Source organism: Balaenoptera physalus (genome assembly GCF_965194825.1).
Source record: "Balaenoptera physalus genome assembly, chromosome: 10".
In the NCBI taxonomy this organism is placed as follows: domain Eukaryota; kingdom Metazoa; phylum Chordata; class Mammalia; order Artiodactyla; family Balaenopteridae; genus Balaenoptera; species Balaenoptera physalus.
Window position 1 is genome coordinate 9933195 of NC_138889.1, and position 18850 is coordinate 9952044.

General features: G+C 45.5%; 1 long non-coding RNA gene across 1 annotated transcript; it reads right to left on the reverse strand.

Moving 5' to 3' along the window:
* Positions 1–18: 18 nt before the first annotated feature.
* LOC309637023 lies at positions 19–17962 on the reverse strand. Its single transcript, XR_014250374.1, has 3 exons — positions 13775–17962; positions 5755–5826; positions 19–1726 (listed from the first exon to the last, which is right to left on the reverse strand). It is a non-coding gene; the product is annotated as an uncharacterized lncRNA (long non-coding RNA).
* Positions 17963–18850: the final 888 nt, after the last annotated feature.

Genomic DNA, 18850 nt, shown 5'->3' on the forward strand with positions numbered 1-18850 from the left:
GGCCTGATCTTTCTAAGTTCCCCAATTTTGGAGCCGGCAAGGCAGCACCTCCCCCACCCATCACGCACTGCACCAGTGTTCTGGGCTGGGTAATAATGCCTGTCATTTCCTCTCCCGGGGGAGTGGGGCTGCATGCGCCCTGACAGCCCCGAGGGATTGAAGGCAACTAAAAATAGTGCATTAAATATAATCTGTGGAGGGGCACATTTGCATTGCTTTTCTTTCCCCCTCCGGTCTCTTTATCCTTCTGGGCAGGCCAGGCCCGGGTCTAGCTCTGGGCCCTGGGGATGGGGTTCTGAGCTCCAGCTGCGCTCATCTTGTTGCAGAAGGGTTCTCTAGACAAGAGATTTGAGCGAGCAAAACCAAAACGTACAACCGAGGGTCCTCAGGGGCTTCCTGTGCCTCCCCTCCTCCCTTCCCGCTGGGCCCTCTGCGTCCTTCAGGGCCCGAAGGTACAGGGAGAGAAGCTGGAAGTGGGAGAGGCAGTGCTGAAAAGGAGAGCCAGCTCCAGCTTTGTTCTCCCATCAGCCTCTTCCGTCTGCTGCACAATCTCTCCGAGGTTAAATATTAATTAAGAGCAGAATGACAGTGAGAGCTGAGCAGTGTCGCTTTCTGTCCCAACACAAATGCTAATTTCCTTCCTGGTATAAAGTGACTTCGGAGCGGGATTGGCAGCCCAGGGAGAATAGCTGGGGAGAGGGAAGGAGAGGAGGTGAGGAGAGGAGAGATGGGCAGCCCAGCTTCAGAACCAGCTTCAGACTGAACCAGCTTCAGAGGAATGAGGCGAGGGAGGGGAGAGAAGAGGGCTGTCAGGTTACAGAGGCTGTGGTCACAAGACAATCCTAGACTCTCCCCACTTTAACATGGTGATTTAAGAAGCTGGGGTAGAGCTGGCTCTCCCCACATCTCTAAGGCAGGGTTCTTAACCTGGAGTCCATGCATTGGTTTCAGGGCTCAGGAAACTGGAAGTTGTTTGCAAAACTATGTGTGTGCACATAGGCAGCTTTTGGGGGAGAGTTATGAATTTCCCTCAGAGCGGGTGTGGTGTTCCACAGGGTGGTCCTCAGCATGTGGTACCCATCTCATGGTTCAAGATGGCTGCTAGAGCCTTAGCTGAACATCTGTCTTCTAGAAAGGAAGCAGGAGAACAGTGCGATGGGGAGGGGAGGGCAAAAAAAGCTCCACTCCAGTGTTCTGTCCCCCTATTAATGGGCTGTCCCAGAAAACCACTTCCATCTTCCTGTTCACACCCACCCTCAAGACAGGCTGGGAAATACGGTCTCTCGGCTGAGCGGGTTGTAGCTCCATGTAAAATGTGTTTCTATTAATGAGAAAAGAGAGAGAATGACAGATAATCAAGAATTTCTGCTGCACTCTCTGTCTCACCGAAGGTCAAGAGTCTCGGATTCGAGGGAGGAGATATTACATCTCTCTGTGATTTCCATGCTCACTGCCCAGGCAAAGCTGACTGAAGACGAAGGCAGAGCATCAAAGTGCCTACTTTGTCTTGGGGACCTGTCAGCCACTCCTGAGTTCACACTAGGTCTTCAGAGGCTGGTCCTCCCAAGTGAGGTTGGCAGGTTTAGCCTCTGACAAGGGTCGTTATTTGAAAGGAGGCTAAATAAATGGGTGCTTGTTCCATTGAGGAGTGAGGGGACTTTGTGATGTGTGTCGAGGAGTGGCTTTGTTTGGTCTGTCTTCATCATCTTCCTCCTGGCAGCACAGCCTGGAATAGGTGACCAAGGAGAGAGAAGACATTTTTACTTCTTAAGAAAGACACAAATGGGGGCAGGTTTGGGGTGTGGGTGTCAGAGAGGTGAACTGGACCAGAGTAAGATTCCACTTGTGAAGGACCTGGGTGGTAGATTCAATTCCATTTCTCTCGGGTCTTTGTGCCTTTGCACGGGCTGTTCCATCTGATCAGTGTGGTCATTCCATGGTGGACTTTCAATCCCTTTTCAAGAGTCAGCTCCATGACACCGTTCCTGGTGTCTCTGGCTCTACCTCACCACCACAGCTGCCTCAGGAAACTGGTTGCAATTTTGAACGTACCTTTGTTACAACACTGGTCACATTGTTTAGAACTGTACCCTTGTCTTCCTCCACTGGGCTAGGAGCTCCTTCTTGATAATGTTTCATGATCATCTAAGGGAGACAACTCTTGGTCGGGCTCAATGCATGTTTGATGGGGATGAACCAATTTTAAAAGGTGTTAATGGGCCTCTATGGTGAGCAAAATATTCTAGAGGTAATAAGGGGATTAAAAAATAAAAATTACATGGACACTGGCTTCTAGGAGTCCATAGTCTAGTGGGGGAGACAGAAGAACAGATTACCGATCAAAAGCAAAGGTAATGGTGATACTATGCAGGTGTTTTTAGAACAGGGAGGGAGAGATTAGTAGAAGGGAGAGGGATCTGGGAAGGTAACACTGATTTGTGTGAAGCCTTAAGGAAAAATCAAGCCCCCGTCTTTAGGGCAGTGGCTGGGAGAGAAGGGGCAAGAAAGAGGAGAAAACATAATCTTTGGAGATCAGGTGTTTTGGCAGGGTTGGAGAATTCCTTTGGGAATCTAGAAGTGTTTCTATTTGTTTGTTTGTTCTAACATGGGGAAACTATGCTCTCTGTATGTTAGGTTGAGTACGAGACTCGACTTTTTTTCTGGAAGGAAACTGTGTTTTGTTCTTGTGTAGCTTGAAAGTGCTTGTGAAGGTGTTGGGACTGGGAGATGGTGCTGTTCAGGGAGAGGAGGCGAGAGGCCAGGGTGGGGCTGGGGGCTGGGATGGGTGGCACCTTGGTCTGAGTGTTTTGCAGGCCTTTGGGAAGGAGATCCCATGCTAGGTCCTTCCCTTGTCCTTCCTTTTTCTGTCTTTCTTAAAATACCTTGTGTTTCTGCAGCAGTGCCGCTGCTAATCTAAAATAAAAACAGCAGGAAATGCAAATGGTCAGGTTCTCCTAGCAACAGGAGCCAACCCACGCAGGGCGTGTGGAGCAGAGAAAACTGTCCCCAGGCTGAGAGGCGTGTGGCTGGGGCGAGGAACAAGTCTGCTCTTAGAGCCTCACCCCTCTAACTGCAGAGAGGGGCTGTCTGGTGGGAAGCCACCTGCTGTGCAAAGAAACCCTCCATGAACTGGACTGAGGCAAAGGATCGTGTACTGGGGAGATGGCGCGAGCGTAGGGAGACAGCAGGAGCCGTGGTTTATTTAAGATATTGCCTGACGGCAGTGGCTGAAATGGCATCTCAGAACCTGGCATTAGGGGGTCTAACTAGGTGCGTGATTGGGAAAGGTCTTGATCTGTGGGCATGTTTCCATGTGTCCATTTGAATCAACCCACAAGCCTTGACATTCCTAAGGTTATGAAATACAGGGAAGTAGAAGATGCCTCAGATGTGTAGGTAAGGGGACCAAAATCAGGAAACTGCAAAGACTCTTAGAGATACCTGGTTTGATCCCCTTCCGTTACAAATGCAGAAACTGAGGTCCAGAGAGGTAAATGACTTTTCCTGGGACACGGATCTAATTAGTGGCAGAGGTAGAACTAGAAAACAGGTAACCAGGCCGAGACTCATTCTATTTTAAGTTGAAGCTGCTGTTGGCCCTCCTCTGCACACAGCTAGACTATTAGAAGCCATGATAACCTTGCTGGGCCCCTGGATAAGAAATCCAGTCCTCTTAGGCACATCAAATAACTCTAGAGACATTTGAGAGACAAATGAGGACCACAGCCCCCTTGGAGTGCCACGGAAAAGTGAGCCCCTGAAAATGAGGGAGGCATCAGCTGGGTGCCACCCAGCGCCTGGTGGCCGCCACGCACAGGCATTCCGTGGGGGTCTCTCAGTGGGAAAGGGGAGGAAGAGCACCACCTCAGTGTGACGTGGGAGGAAACTGGAGAAGTTGGGGGTGACTTGCTCAAGGGGTCAGATCCAAGAGTGGTAGAACTTGGAACAGAACGCTGGACTCCTGGCTCCCGGGCTCCTGGAGAGGCTCATGTGTCCTAGACAGTGTAGTTTCCTTTTACATAGCAACTCCTTTATTACTCACGCCCTGGCTTCCTCCTGCAAGTCTCCTATAGCCTCTCCCCCAGAAAACGCAGTGCAAGCAAAGTGTTCTTAGTTCTAGCCGAGTCTTGGCTACTTGAGTACATGGTCAATCATGAGGGTTCCAGGCTAGGTAACAGGGCGGACGAGAGCAAGAGGCCATGTGGGGGAAATGGCTGGTGTACTCAGAACTTGAATTCAGAACGATCATCTAGGAATGACCTACGCATCTGCATACTTCACTTCTCCGTGACCCTGGGGCACCCCTTTCAAAAGCTCAGTCCTCACCTTTCCAAGCTGCCCCACCCTTCCCACCCTTCTGGGCCAAAGCCCAAACTGAGGCAGTCAGTTGATGAACAGAAGAAAGAATATGGGCTTTGGTGTCCGCATCCTGAGCTCAAATTCTAGCTTAGTCACTAACTGTATGACCTTAAGCAACTTACTTAGCTTCTGAGAATTGGATTCTTTACCTGTAAAATGAGAGCAATTGTGTCTGTCTCATAGAGTCATATCTCATAGAGGTATGTGAAGCACTAGCACAGCCAGACATACAGTAGGCACTCAACAGATATTGGTTTCTGCACCTCTTACTTGTTGCAGTTGCTCAGGGACCAGGTGGGAGTTTCGACTGCTATTGCCAAGGCAGGGAATGCTATTTTCCAGGTAGCCCGAGATGGAGCTCAGAATGGAATTCTCCCACACATACAAATTAACTTGCCTTTATTATTGATTAAATGGGTTTTCACCGATAGATCTGGGAACATAACATCTATGTCGGTTTTTCACCACTGTGTCCCCGGCACCTGGTACTCAATAAACAATTGTTGACTGAATGAACCAATGTGTTGTTTATGTGAGAAAAGGCATTTTAAATTCAAGATAGACAGCTTACAAAAGAATATTTGAAGCATAAGGAGTTCATAGATTTGATCTGCTTACAGAATCTCTTTGAGGCCAAGCCCAGAGAAGACAGGTCGGGGTCCAGGGTCGGGGGACCTGATCTGCTAGTGGGTTTACCAAGCCATGACCTGTAGCCCAGCTCCGGACAGTTTCCTGGCTCAGACAAGACAGCAAACTGCAGTGATTCATATAAATGGTTTATGAGGGGGCGGGTCTTCCCAGGAGATCTCTGATGGGCAGTTGGGGTCAGTAAAGTGGATCGTAAGCCTTGGCCTTGGCCTTGGCAACTCCATCCTCCATCCTACTCTTCCAGCAGATGAGGGGCATATGCAGCTGTGGTCTCCTCCAAGGAGGGGTTGGCTCTTCCCTCTTAGTTGTAAACATCTCTCCCACCCAACCCCACTGTCTCAGTCCCTCTGTCTCTCTCTCTCTTTGTTTTTTTCCTCTCTCTTTTCTCTCTCTCTGACTGTCTCTCCTCTCTCTCTCTCTCTCTCTCTCTCTCTCACACACACACACACACGAGTTTGGATATTGATTCTACCATTTTAACTCCAACTTCTGTTTTTCAAATGTGGATAGTGCCAGTTTATTCATTATTCTCTTGTTGCTGGACTTGTCCTAAAAATCAATTTCCCATTGCTGAGATAGTAGCTCCCTGTGTCTCTTAGGGGATCAGCAGGAACAAAGACCCTCCCATTGGACCTCTGGGAAATCACAGAGGCTGTTATAGCTGTGGGCTCAGCATGTGAGGTCCTGAGGGGATTATCACCCACTCGTCCCGGGAAGTGTGGACCCGCTGAGCTTATCTGCAATCGCCTTGAATGGCAGACTCATAGGAGTGTTCAGATTCTCTTCTTTTTTGCTTCCTCTACCGAACACATTATAGACCTGCAAGAGGACAGAATCCCTAAGTGAGAGACAAAGTCTTTAGCCTTAGCTTTTTTCTTTCTAAAATAAGGGTCTTTGCTCCCTAGAACCAGGCCGCCTGATATCATCATCCAGGACACTGGTGGAAAGTAAGAAAATCGTCTTTCTCTTCATGAGTAGGAAATCAGGTCATCCTCTCCAAAGGTATAGAATACTCCCCCAGGCTGTGGAGAGCAGGTTCTGGTTTCTACCCAGAAAAGCTATAGACGAAAACTGTAGCTGCCTACTACTGAGTATCAGGGGGAAAAGCAGAGATATTTTTACCATACGGAATATCAGTGAACAGAATGCTAAGGAACTAGAAAACTTATTCCAATAAATAGGAAGCATATGCTCTGCCTAAAGCAAACCCAGCTTCTGCTATATACAAATTTCATGAAGGAAAAAAAAAAAAAAAAAAGTTGGAAATTGCAGAAATGTCTGGCCCAAAGTGGGCTACAACCACTTGCTGCAGGAGACCTGGAAGGCTGCATAGGTGACCTGGGAACAGTGATTGGGCATCTGGGGGTTCGTGGGGTCCTTGGCCATCTTGTCATGCGGGTTGGGGATTGTCCAGAGCCCCCTGGAGTCCCGGGAGCCCAGCTCCAGACGGACAGTCCTACACACACAGCCTCAGTTTGTAATGTCAGGGTGTGCGTCACCAACGATCGGAACATCAGCTCTGCTACCCTGAATCCTCAAACAAGGAAAATGCCTGTCTCAGTGGCAGAGATTCCTGAGATAAAAATGACCTTTTGGATTGTATGCCACCGGTTCTTCCTCTTGCAACCAGGAAAGGCAATCTGCATTCATCTCATTAGCGAGGTTCTGGTAACTGGGGATATTAATTTCATTGCGAAACCTGACAAATATTTTACTCTCTCCTTAGTGGGTAATTGCATCCCAAAGGTCTCTTCTTTTGTGCTGCCAGATGGAAAGGACGTGTGTTTGCCATTCTCATGTATACAGCTAGTACCTTAGCATCGCGCCTGTCCCCTCCCTAGCCGCACGCTTCCCGGGCTGGGGATGCGGAGGGGACACCGAGCAGGAGGCCCGGGTCCTGGATGGGCTGTGGGAGCGGATGGCGGGAGAGCCCTGGGCACGGTGGAGGGAGGCGAGGCGCTGCCGAGGGCTAAACCACGACAATAAAAACACCGCCGCTGAAACAGTGTGGCGGAGGAGAGACAAATCATTATGCCGCCTGAAACTCCCCCTGCAGCCTCTCAGCCCCAGAGCAGCCCCCCGCACCGAGGGCGCCGCTGCCCGCCCCCCGCGGCCCGACTGCTGACACGCTGCAGCCACTCCCGCCCCGGTCGTCCCCACGCCCCGCACTTCTGCTCCTGCAGGGCGGCGGCCCCACTGCGAGATGCTGGGAGCGCCGTCAGGGAAGGCGGAGAGTTGACCCTCTGCAGGCGGGTATCTGAAAGCCTGTTTCTCTTCCTCGGGAGGAGAAGCAAGAATCGTGCTCGGGTTGCCTGGGCCTTCATGTCACTCTCTCCATCCCCCCTCCCCAAGCCTGCCAACTTCGCCAAATCCTCACTACGCTCTCGGCCCCGCCTCCTCAGTCCCCGCTGGACCCTGACTGGCGGACGCTGGCTTCTGATACCATTTCTCTCCTGGAGAGATGGGGACCAGGGCAGGCGCGGTGTGCGCGGGACGTACTCCAGCCTGCAGCTCAGGATTCCTTTCTGCTGGTCTCACAAATGAGACCCATGACACACTGACCGTTCGCTGGTCTCCTCTGGCTCCTGCCTTTTCCCAGCTGTCGGGGAGATGGGTGCAGGGTGCCACTAATTTCCAGTCTCGCCTAAGTCAAAGGGAAGGTAAAACTAGGCAGGTTACCCTTTCCCACTCTTCCCCTCCCTCTGGCCTCTGAGTGTGGATTTGGGGATCCTTAGGCAAGAGTCCCAGAGGGAAACCACCTCAAGGACAGCCATGGTCTGCTCCTAAGAAGGAGCCTGTCCTTCAAGGGACTGTGTTTGTTATAGAATGAAAATAATTTTTTAAAAAAATCATCCTTGGATATAGCAGATAAGAGTGGCCATAGCACAACACCGTGCAGATTTGCCCAGGGATACCACATTCTTTTACCCCATTTTGGATCACCTCCCAATATCATTTTAGCCAGCTATGACATTGGTGGCAAAGACTATTACATTGGGGTTTGGAGTTGAAGAACATGGGTAGAAGCAAGCCATGGTCCCTAATCCCGGTTGTGTCACCATAGGACCCAAAGCTCTGAGCTTCATGTGATCTCTCTAATAAGACTGATACTTCTTCCTGAGCCTGGGGTTTTAGATACAAAGCTGAATGGAAACGCATGAGTCTTTTAGCGGTTTTCCCTGACTGGAAGGGACTCATCTTTCCTTTCCAACATATGATCCCATACCTCTTCTTCCAAGAAGCTTTCCTTGACCTGTTATTTTCCTGTGTGAACTAATTCTTATGGAGAACGCACTACCTGACCCACTCACCGTTGATCTGACAGCCTTATTAGGAGTTTCCTGATATACAGGTAGGAGCAACACGCTCATATGTGGTATATGTTGCCTCTAAAATCCGAAGAGTCTTGCCAAGCATTGTGCCTCTTTTTTGTTGATAGATGGAACCAACTGTCTTTTACTTTAGAGAGTATATCCTGACATGAACTAGACCACTAGATCCTTAGGAATGTCACTGATGTGGCAAGTCCTTGAGCTTTCTATCATGATACCAATGTAATGGACTACTATGATGTTCTTAGGGTATCAAGACAATCAAGGTCTCTCCAGACCATGTTATGACAAAGAGTGGGAGATTTAACAGTGAAGGATACTGTTGTCCCTGCCACCTGAAGTCAAATTGCTTCTGATTTTCTTTGGTGATAGGAATGGGGAGTGGGGGGAGAATTTGTTAGGCTAATATCCACATACCAGCTTCCAAGGGCTCTGTTGTTTTGCTCCAGCAAAGTTATCACATCCAGAATCAGCTGCAAATGGCATCACTGATTAAGTGTGTGATAATCTACAGCCATTCTCCAAGACCATCTGGTTTTTGAAAGAGCCAGAAAAGGAAGTTAAATGGGGATGTGTTTGGAATCACACCTCTGCCTATTTCAAGTCTTTAATGGTGACACTAACTGTGATTCTTCTGGGATGGTTTCTAGCTTGCTTCTGGGTTACTAGCTCAGCAGAGGGGACTGGGCTGGGGTAGGGCAGGTCTAGGGCCTTCTCCTTGGCCCTCCTTTCTGTCCATAATAGACCTCATTCTGTGGGTCAGGGAATCAATACGAAGATTTTTCCTGTTACTAACTATATCTGTTCCAAATATATTTTCTGAGACTGGGAACCATGAAATAGATCCATGGTCCCACTGAGTTTGGATGGAAGCTTCATCTTTTACCTGACTTTCATAAGCACAGTCTGACTAGTGAACCAAGGTGGGATTTCAGGTTTTAGGATTAGGGTCAGTTCAATTCATTTCTTAATGCCCTGAAGAATGGAGCATCCTCTGGGAACTCTTGAGGGAATATGACTGCTGGGTGGTTGAGCAGGTCGCGTATAATAGATCCTTTTAAGCATTTTCATGTTCTTTAGCATTTAGACAGATTCCTCTATAACTACAGAATGCCAGGGAAGTCCTGACATTTCAGTCTTACTGGCTATAGCCTACTGTCGAGATTGGCCAACCTAGTTGACCCTTAATGCCTCTTCCCAAGTGCTCAAACCATGACATTAAATCCCAGTTCCCAGTTGTGCACCCATTTCAAAAGATTTTAGCTAATCAAGCCTTAGGTTATGTTCTCCTTTGTCTAACAACCTTAGAATCTAGTTAAATACATGTTCCCCAGACTCCTGTTGGTGTAAGTTAATGAAGTCCTGCAATTGTTTGGGCAAATAGTCTGTTTCCTCCAGGCCCAGGTCTTGTACTTTACAATCGGAACTATGCTGCCATTTAACCCTCCTTGAGGATCTGGAAGCAGTGAGCATAATGGATGTGGGTCCTGGAGAAAATCAAATTTTCTTGGTGTGGTCCTTGAAAGGTTTTAATTCAACCTTCGGGAAATGGGGTTGCAGGATACTCCGGGAGGTTTAGGAGGATTTGAGCATTCAAGGTCTCAGTCTCATCTGTGTCTGCACAAATGTCTCCATCCCATATCTTAGGGTCTCACTTCTTTCCCATCAGTACCCTCAGCTTATTGTAAGAGACTTAAACGGAAGGGTTTGAGTATTTAATTGGGTTTGCAACTCTGCAACATTAAAATCATTTTCTAGGCTTTATCCTCATCCATATGGTCCAGAGACTACAGGAGGAGGAGTCCTTAGGACAATTCCCAATTTTCCACCTGGCTCTGAGTTGGATATTCAAGGCTCTCAGTAGGTCCTTTTCCCTGTTAACTCTCTTTGGAGCCATCAGAAGCAGCCAGCTGACTCTACGGTCTTTATAATAACTATTGTCACCATGGTGACTAAGTACCACGGTCACTTTGTTTCTATTGCCCACCACCTGAACTTCATTCCTTGCAACCACTAATGATAAATTGTCACTGTGATGCCACTGAGTGCCATGCATTACCAGTACCCCATTTTCTCTTGGTAAGGAGGTTAGCTGTGTGCTTCTTAAATATGAGAGCAATAGAATATTAGAAACCCATTTTAGGGGACTGTTTTCTTGGGCCCTTTCTGATAGCTATTCTTACCTTAGTCTAGAGACTGGAAGCCAACACATAGCACACTCAAATAATGTAATTGAGGTGGATTTAATAAAGGGGCTATTTATAAAAATGAAGATAGTGCTGGTAGATTGAATAACTGACTTCAGTTCTTCAACCCTACCTTTATCCATATCCTTACGTGTTCTTGTTATGGGTGGAGTGTACTTCCTTGTCTCACTTCTTTGGGCTTAGTCATGTGACTTTTTGGCCAATGGCATGTGGGTAGAAGTGAGACCACAGCAGTTCCAAGCTTAGGCCTTAAGAGTAATCACATGTTTTTGTTTGCTCTTTTGAGGCTCTGCCACCACCATGAGAGAAACATACCTACTGGTCCAAAGAGGGTGAGAAGCATGTGGAGCAGAGTTTCTCCTGCTACCCCATAGACCTCCAGTGAGAAGCATAGCTGCTCTAGCTACCAAAGCATGAAGTAAAGATGCCCAACTGAGCCCAGCCTATGTCACCCAAGTTCTAGCTGACCTGCAGATCTATCAGAACAAATGGTTGCTTTCAGACATTGGACTTTGGAGTGGTGGAAATGCAGCACTGGTGTAGCAATAGCTAGCGGATACATGAGAATAAATAAAAACAGTAAGAGATGGGGCAGAACCCCAGAGATGCTGATGGTAGGCTTAAAGGATCAAGGGGAGGAAGAAGTTACTAGAACCTAATGAGAGTAGCTGAAGGAGAAAATGTTTGACAAGAGCAGTGGCCTTTAATAGAGGGATGTAGACAATCCATAGAAGCCAAGCAAGGGGAATACATTTTATCCCTTCACTTTCCTCCTGTCTTCTGACCTCCTCCTGGTGTCTCTTATTACCAAAACTAGAAGGCAAGGGAGCCCACTGGTGCAGGCCATTAAAATTTTTTTCATAGTGCATAAAGCAGGATGAAGGCCTGGAAGGGACAATGGAAAATATCCAACATACTTTGTATGTCTGAAAATGTCTTTGTTTACCCTCATACTTGTATGATAGTTTGGTGGGTGCAGTATAGAATTCTACGTTTGAAATAATTTCCTCTAGAAGTTTGAAGGAATTTCCAGTGTAGTGTAGCTATTGAGAGGTTTGAAATTCTTCTGATCTCTTATCCTATGTGTGTGACCTGTTGCTTCTCTCTCTCTTGAAATGAGTAGAATCTTCTTGTTGTCCCAAATATTTGCAAATTTTCTCCATGTGCCTTGCAGTGGATTTACTTTCAGTCATTGTTCTAGACACTTGTAGGGTCCTTTCAATCTGGAAACCTATGTCTTTCAGTTCTGGAAACGTTTCTAGAATTATTTCATTGATAATTTACCCTATTCTGTTTTCTTGCTCTCTCTAAATTTCTAATTTTCTCTCTCCTGTTTTCCACCTTTTTCTTTTTACTCTCCTTTCTGGGAGATTTCCTCAACTTTTCCCTTCAGTTCTACTGAGGTTTATTTTAATAACATTTTTAAATTGGGTCTCATAAAACATACAACTTTAAAGTGTACACTTCAGTGGTTTTGTCTATTCATATGTTGTGCAACCATCATCACTATTAAATTCCAAAACATTTCTAACATTCCCATAAGAAGCTCTGTACCTATTAGCATTTAATCCCAATTCCCTCCACTCCCATCCCCTAGAAAACACTAATCTATATTCTGTCTCTATGGATTCACGTATTCTGGACATTTCATAAAAATGGAATCATACAATATGTGGACTTTTGTGTCTGGCTTCTTTCACTTGGCATAGTGTTTTTTCTTTTTAATTAATTAATTAATTTATTTTTGGCTGCGTTGGGTCTTCGTTGCTGCATGTGGGCTTTCTCTAGTTGTGGCGAGCGGGGGCTACTCTTCGTTGCAGTGCATAGGCTTCTCATTGCCTTGGATTCTCTTGTTGTGGAGCACGGGCTCTAGGAGCACGAGCTCAGTAGTTGTGGCTCACAGGCTCTAGAGCACAGGCTCAGTAGTTGTGGCGCCTGGGCTTAGCTGCTCCGCGGCACGTGGGATCTTCCTGGACCAGGGCTCAAACCCGTGTCCCCTGCACTGGCAGGCGGATTCTTAACCACTGCACCACCAGGGAAGTCCTGGCATAGTGTTTTAAAGGTTCACCATGTTCTAGCATTTAACAATATTTCATTCCTTTTTACGGCAGAATAATATTCTGTTGTACAGTTGTCCCTCGCTGTCTGTGGGGGATTGGTTCCAGAAGTCCCCGTGTATACCAAAATCCACAAATGCTCAAGTCCCTTATATAAAATGGTGTAGAATACAGTCGACCCTCCATATCTGAGGATGCAAACCCCACAGATACGAAGGGTTGACTGTGTATTTATTGAAAAAGAATCCAGGTGTAAGTGAACCCCTGCAATTCAGACCTCTGTTGTTCAAAGGTCAACTGTATAGATATACCACATCTTTTTTACCCATTCATCAGTTGATGAACATTTGGCTTATTTCCACATTTTGGCTATTATGAATAATGCTGCTATGAACATTCATGTACCAATTTTGTATAAACATATGTTTTCAATTCTCTTGGGTGTACACCTAGAAGTGGAATCGCTGGGTCATACAGCAATTCTATGTTTACCTTTTTCAGGAACTGCGAAACTCCATTGAGTTTTAAAATTCTGCTACCAATTTTGACATTTCTCAGAGCTCTTCTTTTCATTTCCTGAGTGTTTATCCTTTTAAAAAAATGAATGTAATATCTCTCCTCTCTGAGGATATCAATGAAATTTTAAAAAAAGATTTCTTCTCTCTGTACAGTCTGTCTCATGAAGCTAATTTAATTTACCTTTTTAAAATCTCTGTTGGGCTTCCCTGGTGGCGCAGTGGTTAAGAATCTTCCTGCCAATGCAGGGGACACGGGTTTGAGCCCTGGTCCGGGAAGATCCCGCATGCTTCGAGCAACTAAGCTCGTGAGCCACAGCTGCTGAGCCTGAGCTCTAGAGCCTGCGAGCCACAGCTACTGAGCCCGCGTGCCATAACCACTGAAGCCTGCATGCCTAGAGCCTGTGCTCCGCAACAAGAGAAGCCACCGCAATGAGAAGCCGGCGCACCACAATGAAGAGTGGCCCCCGATCACCGCAACTAGAGAAAGCCGCGCACAGCAACAAAGAAACAAAGCAGCGAAAAGTAAATAAATTAATTAATTTTTTTAAAAAAAGCTGATAAAAATCTCTGTTTTCATGCAAACATTCATGACACTAAATAAATATCCAGTGTTTTAGATAGCTTCCTTTTGCTCTTACAACTCCATTCCTCACCTGGCTCAGTGCTCCCAGAGGATAATGTGTATGGTCTCCATCATAGGCTTCCTTGCCCTCTGGCTTCCACTTGGGTTCTACCATTTGGCTAGAGATGAGAGATAGAACAGAGTAAAGTCTGGGTGTTTATTCTCCCAGCAACCTCTCTGTGAATGTGACCTTATTTGGAAATAGGGTCTTAGCAGATGTAATCAAGTTAAGATGAGGTCATACTGGATGAAGATGGACCCTTATCTAATGACTGGTGTCCATATAAGAAGAGGGAGGTTTGGACACAGACACAGGGAAAAGGCCATGTGATGATGGAGTAATGTGTCTACAAGCCAAAGAATGCCAGGGATTGCCAGCAACCACCAGAAGGAGAGCCGTATGGAACAGATTCTCCCTCAGAGCCTCCAGAAGGAACCAACCCTGCCAACACCTTGGTTTTGGACTTCTAGCTTCCAGAACTGTGAGAGAATAAATTTCTGTTGTTTCAAACTAAAAAAAAAAACAACTCTGTTTTCTATGTTAGAGGCTTTGCCCAAATGTTTATGTCTCAAAATCCTTGGCCTATCAAGAGCGATTTTATTCAAGAATAAAGAACCAGAAAACTGATTGGCTCACGCTCACTCTCATGTGGGTAGTCTTGTTGACTTTGAGTTTCAAACTGAGTTGATGGGCTGTTTGTTGAGAACTCCTCATGTCAGTTATTTAGGTGAGATTCTTCAGAGAAGGGCCTTCCAATCTCTCATCTGGAAGGTTAGGATCCTTCTACCTGTGCTCTGGGGGATGAATGGGAAAGAGGGCTGGATGTCTCTGGGCTCACGATTCAGAGTGCACATGGTCACGCCACATTCTTCTTTGGGCATGGTGGTTCTGTCCTCCAATGGGCCTGTATCTCTCAGTCTAGGGGCTATTCTATTCTCTCCGGAATGTAAACCTCCAGATTTCTGCTAGGGTGTGGGGCGCAGGTTCCCAGTGGCATGGACTGGGAAAAGGAATCTAAGGATCTAACTGCTGTTCAAGCAGCTTTTACCCCATTTTCTTTTATGTCGCCTCCCCCTTTTTACTAACTGGTACTGCCTATTCCTGCCAATGCTGCGGTGCAAATTGTGTTGATTCTCAGCCTTCCTCGCATGGGCTTGGGATTTGGCTTCCTCGGTTCAGCTGAATCTAGTTTCCAGCTTCCAAAACTTGTTGATTTTGCCTCACTTCATATTTGCATGTTAAAAAAATCCATTTGCTGTTGTTTTCTTGGGGTTTCTGGAGGATACAGAATTAGATGCATGTGTTCAGTCTTCCCTCTTCATCCAGCAGTCCGCACTCCACCCTTCTAAGTGAAAAAAAATCTGATATTTTGATTCCCATCTGAATTAGACACCATGTAATCAGACAACAAAACCCACTATAGTTATCTTAATAGACAGAGTATAACATAAAGAATTGTTAATCAGGTGTAAAGAATTGTTAACACAGTGACTGAAAAAGCTAACAGAGGAATCTCAGCTGTTATGGAGATAGAAATTGCACGAAGCAGCTACCACCCCTAGGCCTGGAGGAACAAAGAGAAGAAATTGGAGTTATTAGAACTTAGAAACATAGTGAAAGGGCCTCACACAGCTGTAACTCAGACCTCTGAGGAGCTTGGCTGGGGCTGGTGTCTCCAAGGGTGGCTGAGGCCGGCTGTGGCTGCTGGAAAGCTGGACTCAGCTGCTTCTGGGCTGGACACTGCTCTGGGGTGAGGAAGACGCAACGTGACAGCGACAGGCAGAGGAAGCCCACAGGAAGTGGAGAGAAATGCGCACGTGCCATCCTCCTCCTCCAGCCTGGAAGTGTCTCCCTAACGGCCTATTGCCAATGCCTAAAGGAGGTCCAGCTCGCAAAGGAGAGGTGTGGTGTGTGGTGCCCAATCCCAGCATCACAAAGCCAACCGGAAGGCTGCCTTGAAGCTGAGGGACCTTAGCTTAGTAACTAGTATGATCTATTCTTTCGGGTACTTGGGTATGTATGCATCCCCCTAAGCCTACCTGAGCGTGCCTAAAACGACAAAATCCACTCTGTGCTTCCACCTTCTCACAAAAGTATTCTCACTCTCTCACTAAATGAGGGGACACGAAGTCCAAATAGCAACTGTATCCAGATGTGGGAGATGGTCTCACTATCTATTCCTGAGCTGCGTTAATTACTGATCCAATTCAGTCATAGTCCCATACAAATATTCTGTTTCTAAACACTATCTTTTTTTTGTTTAATTTTTATTGGCGTATAGTTGCTTTACAATGTTGTGTTAGTTTCAACTGTACTGCGAATTGAATCAGCTATACGTATACGTAAAGCCCCTCTTTTTTGGATTTCCTTCCCAGTTAGGTCACCACAGAGCACTGAGTAGAGTTCCCTGTGCTATACAGTAGGTTCTCATTAGTTATCTATTCTATACATAGCATCAATAGTGTATGTATGTCAATCCCAATCTCCCAATTCATCCCACCACCACCCCCTTCCCCCTTGGTATCCATACATTTGTTCTCTATGTCTGTGTCTGTATTTCTGCTTTGTAAATAAGATCGTCTATACCATTTTTTTCAGATTCCACATATGTGCATTAATGTACGATATTTGTTTTTCTCTTTCTGACTTACCTCACTCTGTATAAACAAGACGAAAAGACAACCCACAGAACTGGAGAAAATATTTGCAAATGAAGCAGCGGACAAAGGGTTAATCTCCAAAATATACCAACAGCTCATGCAGCTCAATACCAAAAAAACAAACAACCCAATCAAAAAATGGGCAGAAGATCTAAATAGACATTTCTCCAAAGAAGACATACAGATGGCCAACAAACACATGAAAAGATGCTCAACATCACTAATTATTAGAGAAATGTAAATCAAAACTACAATGAGGTATCACCTCACACCGGTCCGAATGGCCATCATCAAAAAATAAACACTATCTTTTGATCCCAGTTTTCCTCCTTACTTTCCCTCAGTTGGTTCAGAATTTGGGGTGGGAAGAGATGGGTATTATATACTGACCTTCTTAAACACTAACAGGTACGCTTATTGTCAACAAGTCTATCAGCTACTGTGCCAATTTACATTCATTCCCAAGAGCAGTATAAGTGAGTTCCAGCTGTTCCACATCATCCACTTAGTATTGTCAGACTTAAATTTTGCCAATTTATGAATGAGAAATTGTATCTCATTATTGTTTAATTTACATTTTCCTTACTGGGGAGGCTGAACATGTTTTTGCTGTTTGTTTATTGGACTTGGGTTTCCTCTTCTGCTCTTATTTTTTGTCTATTTGTCTAATTTTTTTCTTCTTAATGATTTGCAGGAATTCATAAAACTTTTTTGGTAAAACATATTTGAAACATACAAATAAGAATAGAGGATAATATTAAAAAATTCATGTTTCCATCACCCAGCTTCATTAAATTGTCTTATTTGTTTTCATTCATTGCCTTATTTGCTTCAGATTAAAAAAAAAAACCGAGAAACATCCACAGTGGGCACTCTGCATCCATGGGGGAGTCCTGTAACCAACCCCCCATGGATACTGAGGGACAACTGTATACACTTGAGATCCTTTTGGTTCCCTTCTCCAATCCTACTCCCCTCCATTCCTCCCACAGTAATCACTATCATGAATTTAGTGTTTACCATTCTCATGCATAGTTTTTATACTGAGTAGGAGTTATATTCTGGATACTAATCTTTGTTAATTTTATGCGTTTTGAACTACAAATATCTCCTCTCGTTCTGCGCTGTGTTTTTCACTTTGCTTATGGTGTTTTTTGATATTTGAAAGTTTTAAATTTTAATGTGATCATGTTTATCAGATGTTTCCTTTATGGTTTGTGCTTTTTGTGTTATGTCTTAAAAATCCTTTCTCTATCTTCCCTGTATTCTTTTTGTGGATGTATGTTTCCTCTCCTTGATGAATGTCTATGGTCCCTTGAGGAAAGAAAGACTCATGATTTTTGTACTTCTTTCATCCTCTACGTTGTTAATTCCTGTAACTCGCAACTGGTAGGTCACAAAGACCTGATTGGTGGACAGTAGCTTGTTGTCTTTCTCTGCAGATCAGGCTGTAGCTGCTGCCCTCTATAGTCACTATCTTGGGTCCTTTCCTTTCTTTTCCTTTTTTTTTTTTTTTCATGTCTGCATTTCTCCTTCTCATTCTTTTACACAGGACTCACAAGTTTAGAAGAATATCAGTTGCAGCTGAAAACTATTAAAAATAAAGGGGATTAATTGGCTCATACAAGTGGAAAGTCCTCGGACTTCAGCTTTGATTCAGCAGGTCCTTGACATGATCACTAAAGGAACAGGTACGATGTCTTTCTTTTTGCCCTACTTCTTACCGGGTCAGCTTTATTCTAAAGCTTGTTCTCCCTCGCAGCCACGTGACATTTATATGCCTAATTCAGGATTTCTTGATCTTGACACTAGTCACATTTGGGCTGGATAATTTTGGGGGTGGGGGTCTGTCCTGAGCATTGAGGATGGTAAGACGCATCCCTGGGCTCTACCCATTATATACGAATAGCATTCCTCCTCCCCACCCTGAGTTGTGACAAGCAAATAGCTCCAGACATTGTCAGATGTCTCCTGGGGGTGAAATCACCCCTGGTTGAGAGCTTCTATCCTAATTAGATAAGCTTAAATCGCATGTCTGGTCTTGGAATAATGAGAGCTGGCTGAGGGATGAAGGTGCTAATTGGCTTAAGCTGATCTGGATTTATTTCTAGAGCTGGCTCAACTTTTGGTCTCTGTTGATGAAGGGCAGAAACTAAAGGGAAAATCTAGGTACTAGTAGAAAGGGGGACGGTGGAAGTGATACTGGATAGTCAAGAAATGGCCACCCCCAGAAAAATCTGATGTGAAGCCCAAAGTGATAGCTAAGTGACCCTTTCTACTCTTTCCCATTTTAATATTCGATAGTCAAAGCTAAGCTCTCACCATTAGCTCTTCCATTATTATAGAAAGAGAGGGAAGGAGGGAGGGAGGGAGAGAGAGAGAGAGACAAAGAGAGAGAGAGACAGACAGAGAGAGAGGAAGAGAGAGAGAGATCTGGTGTTTTTTT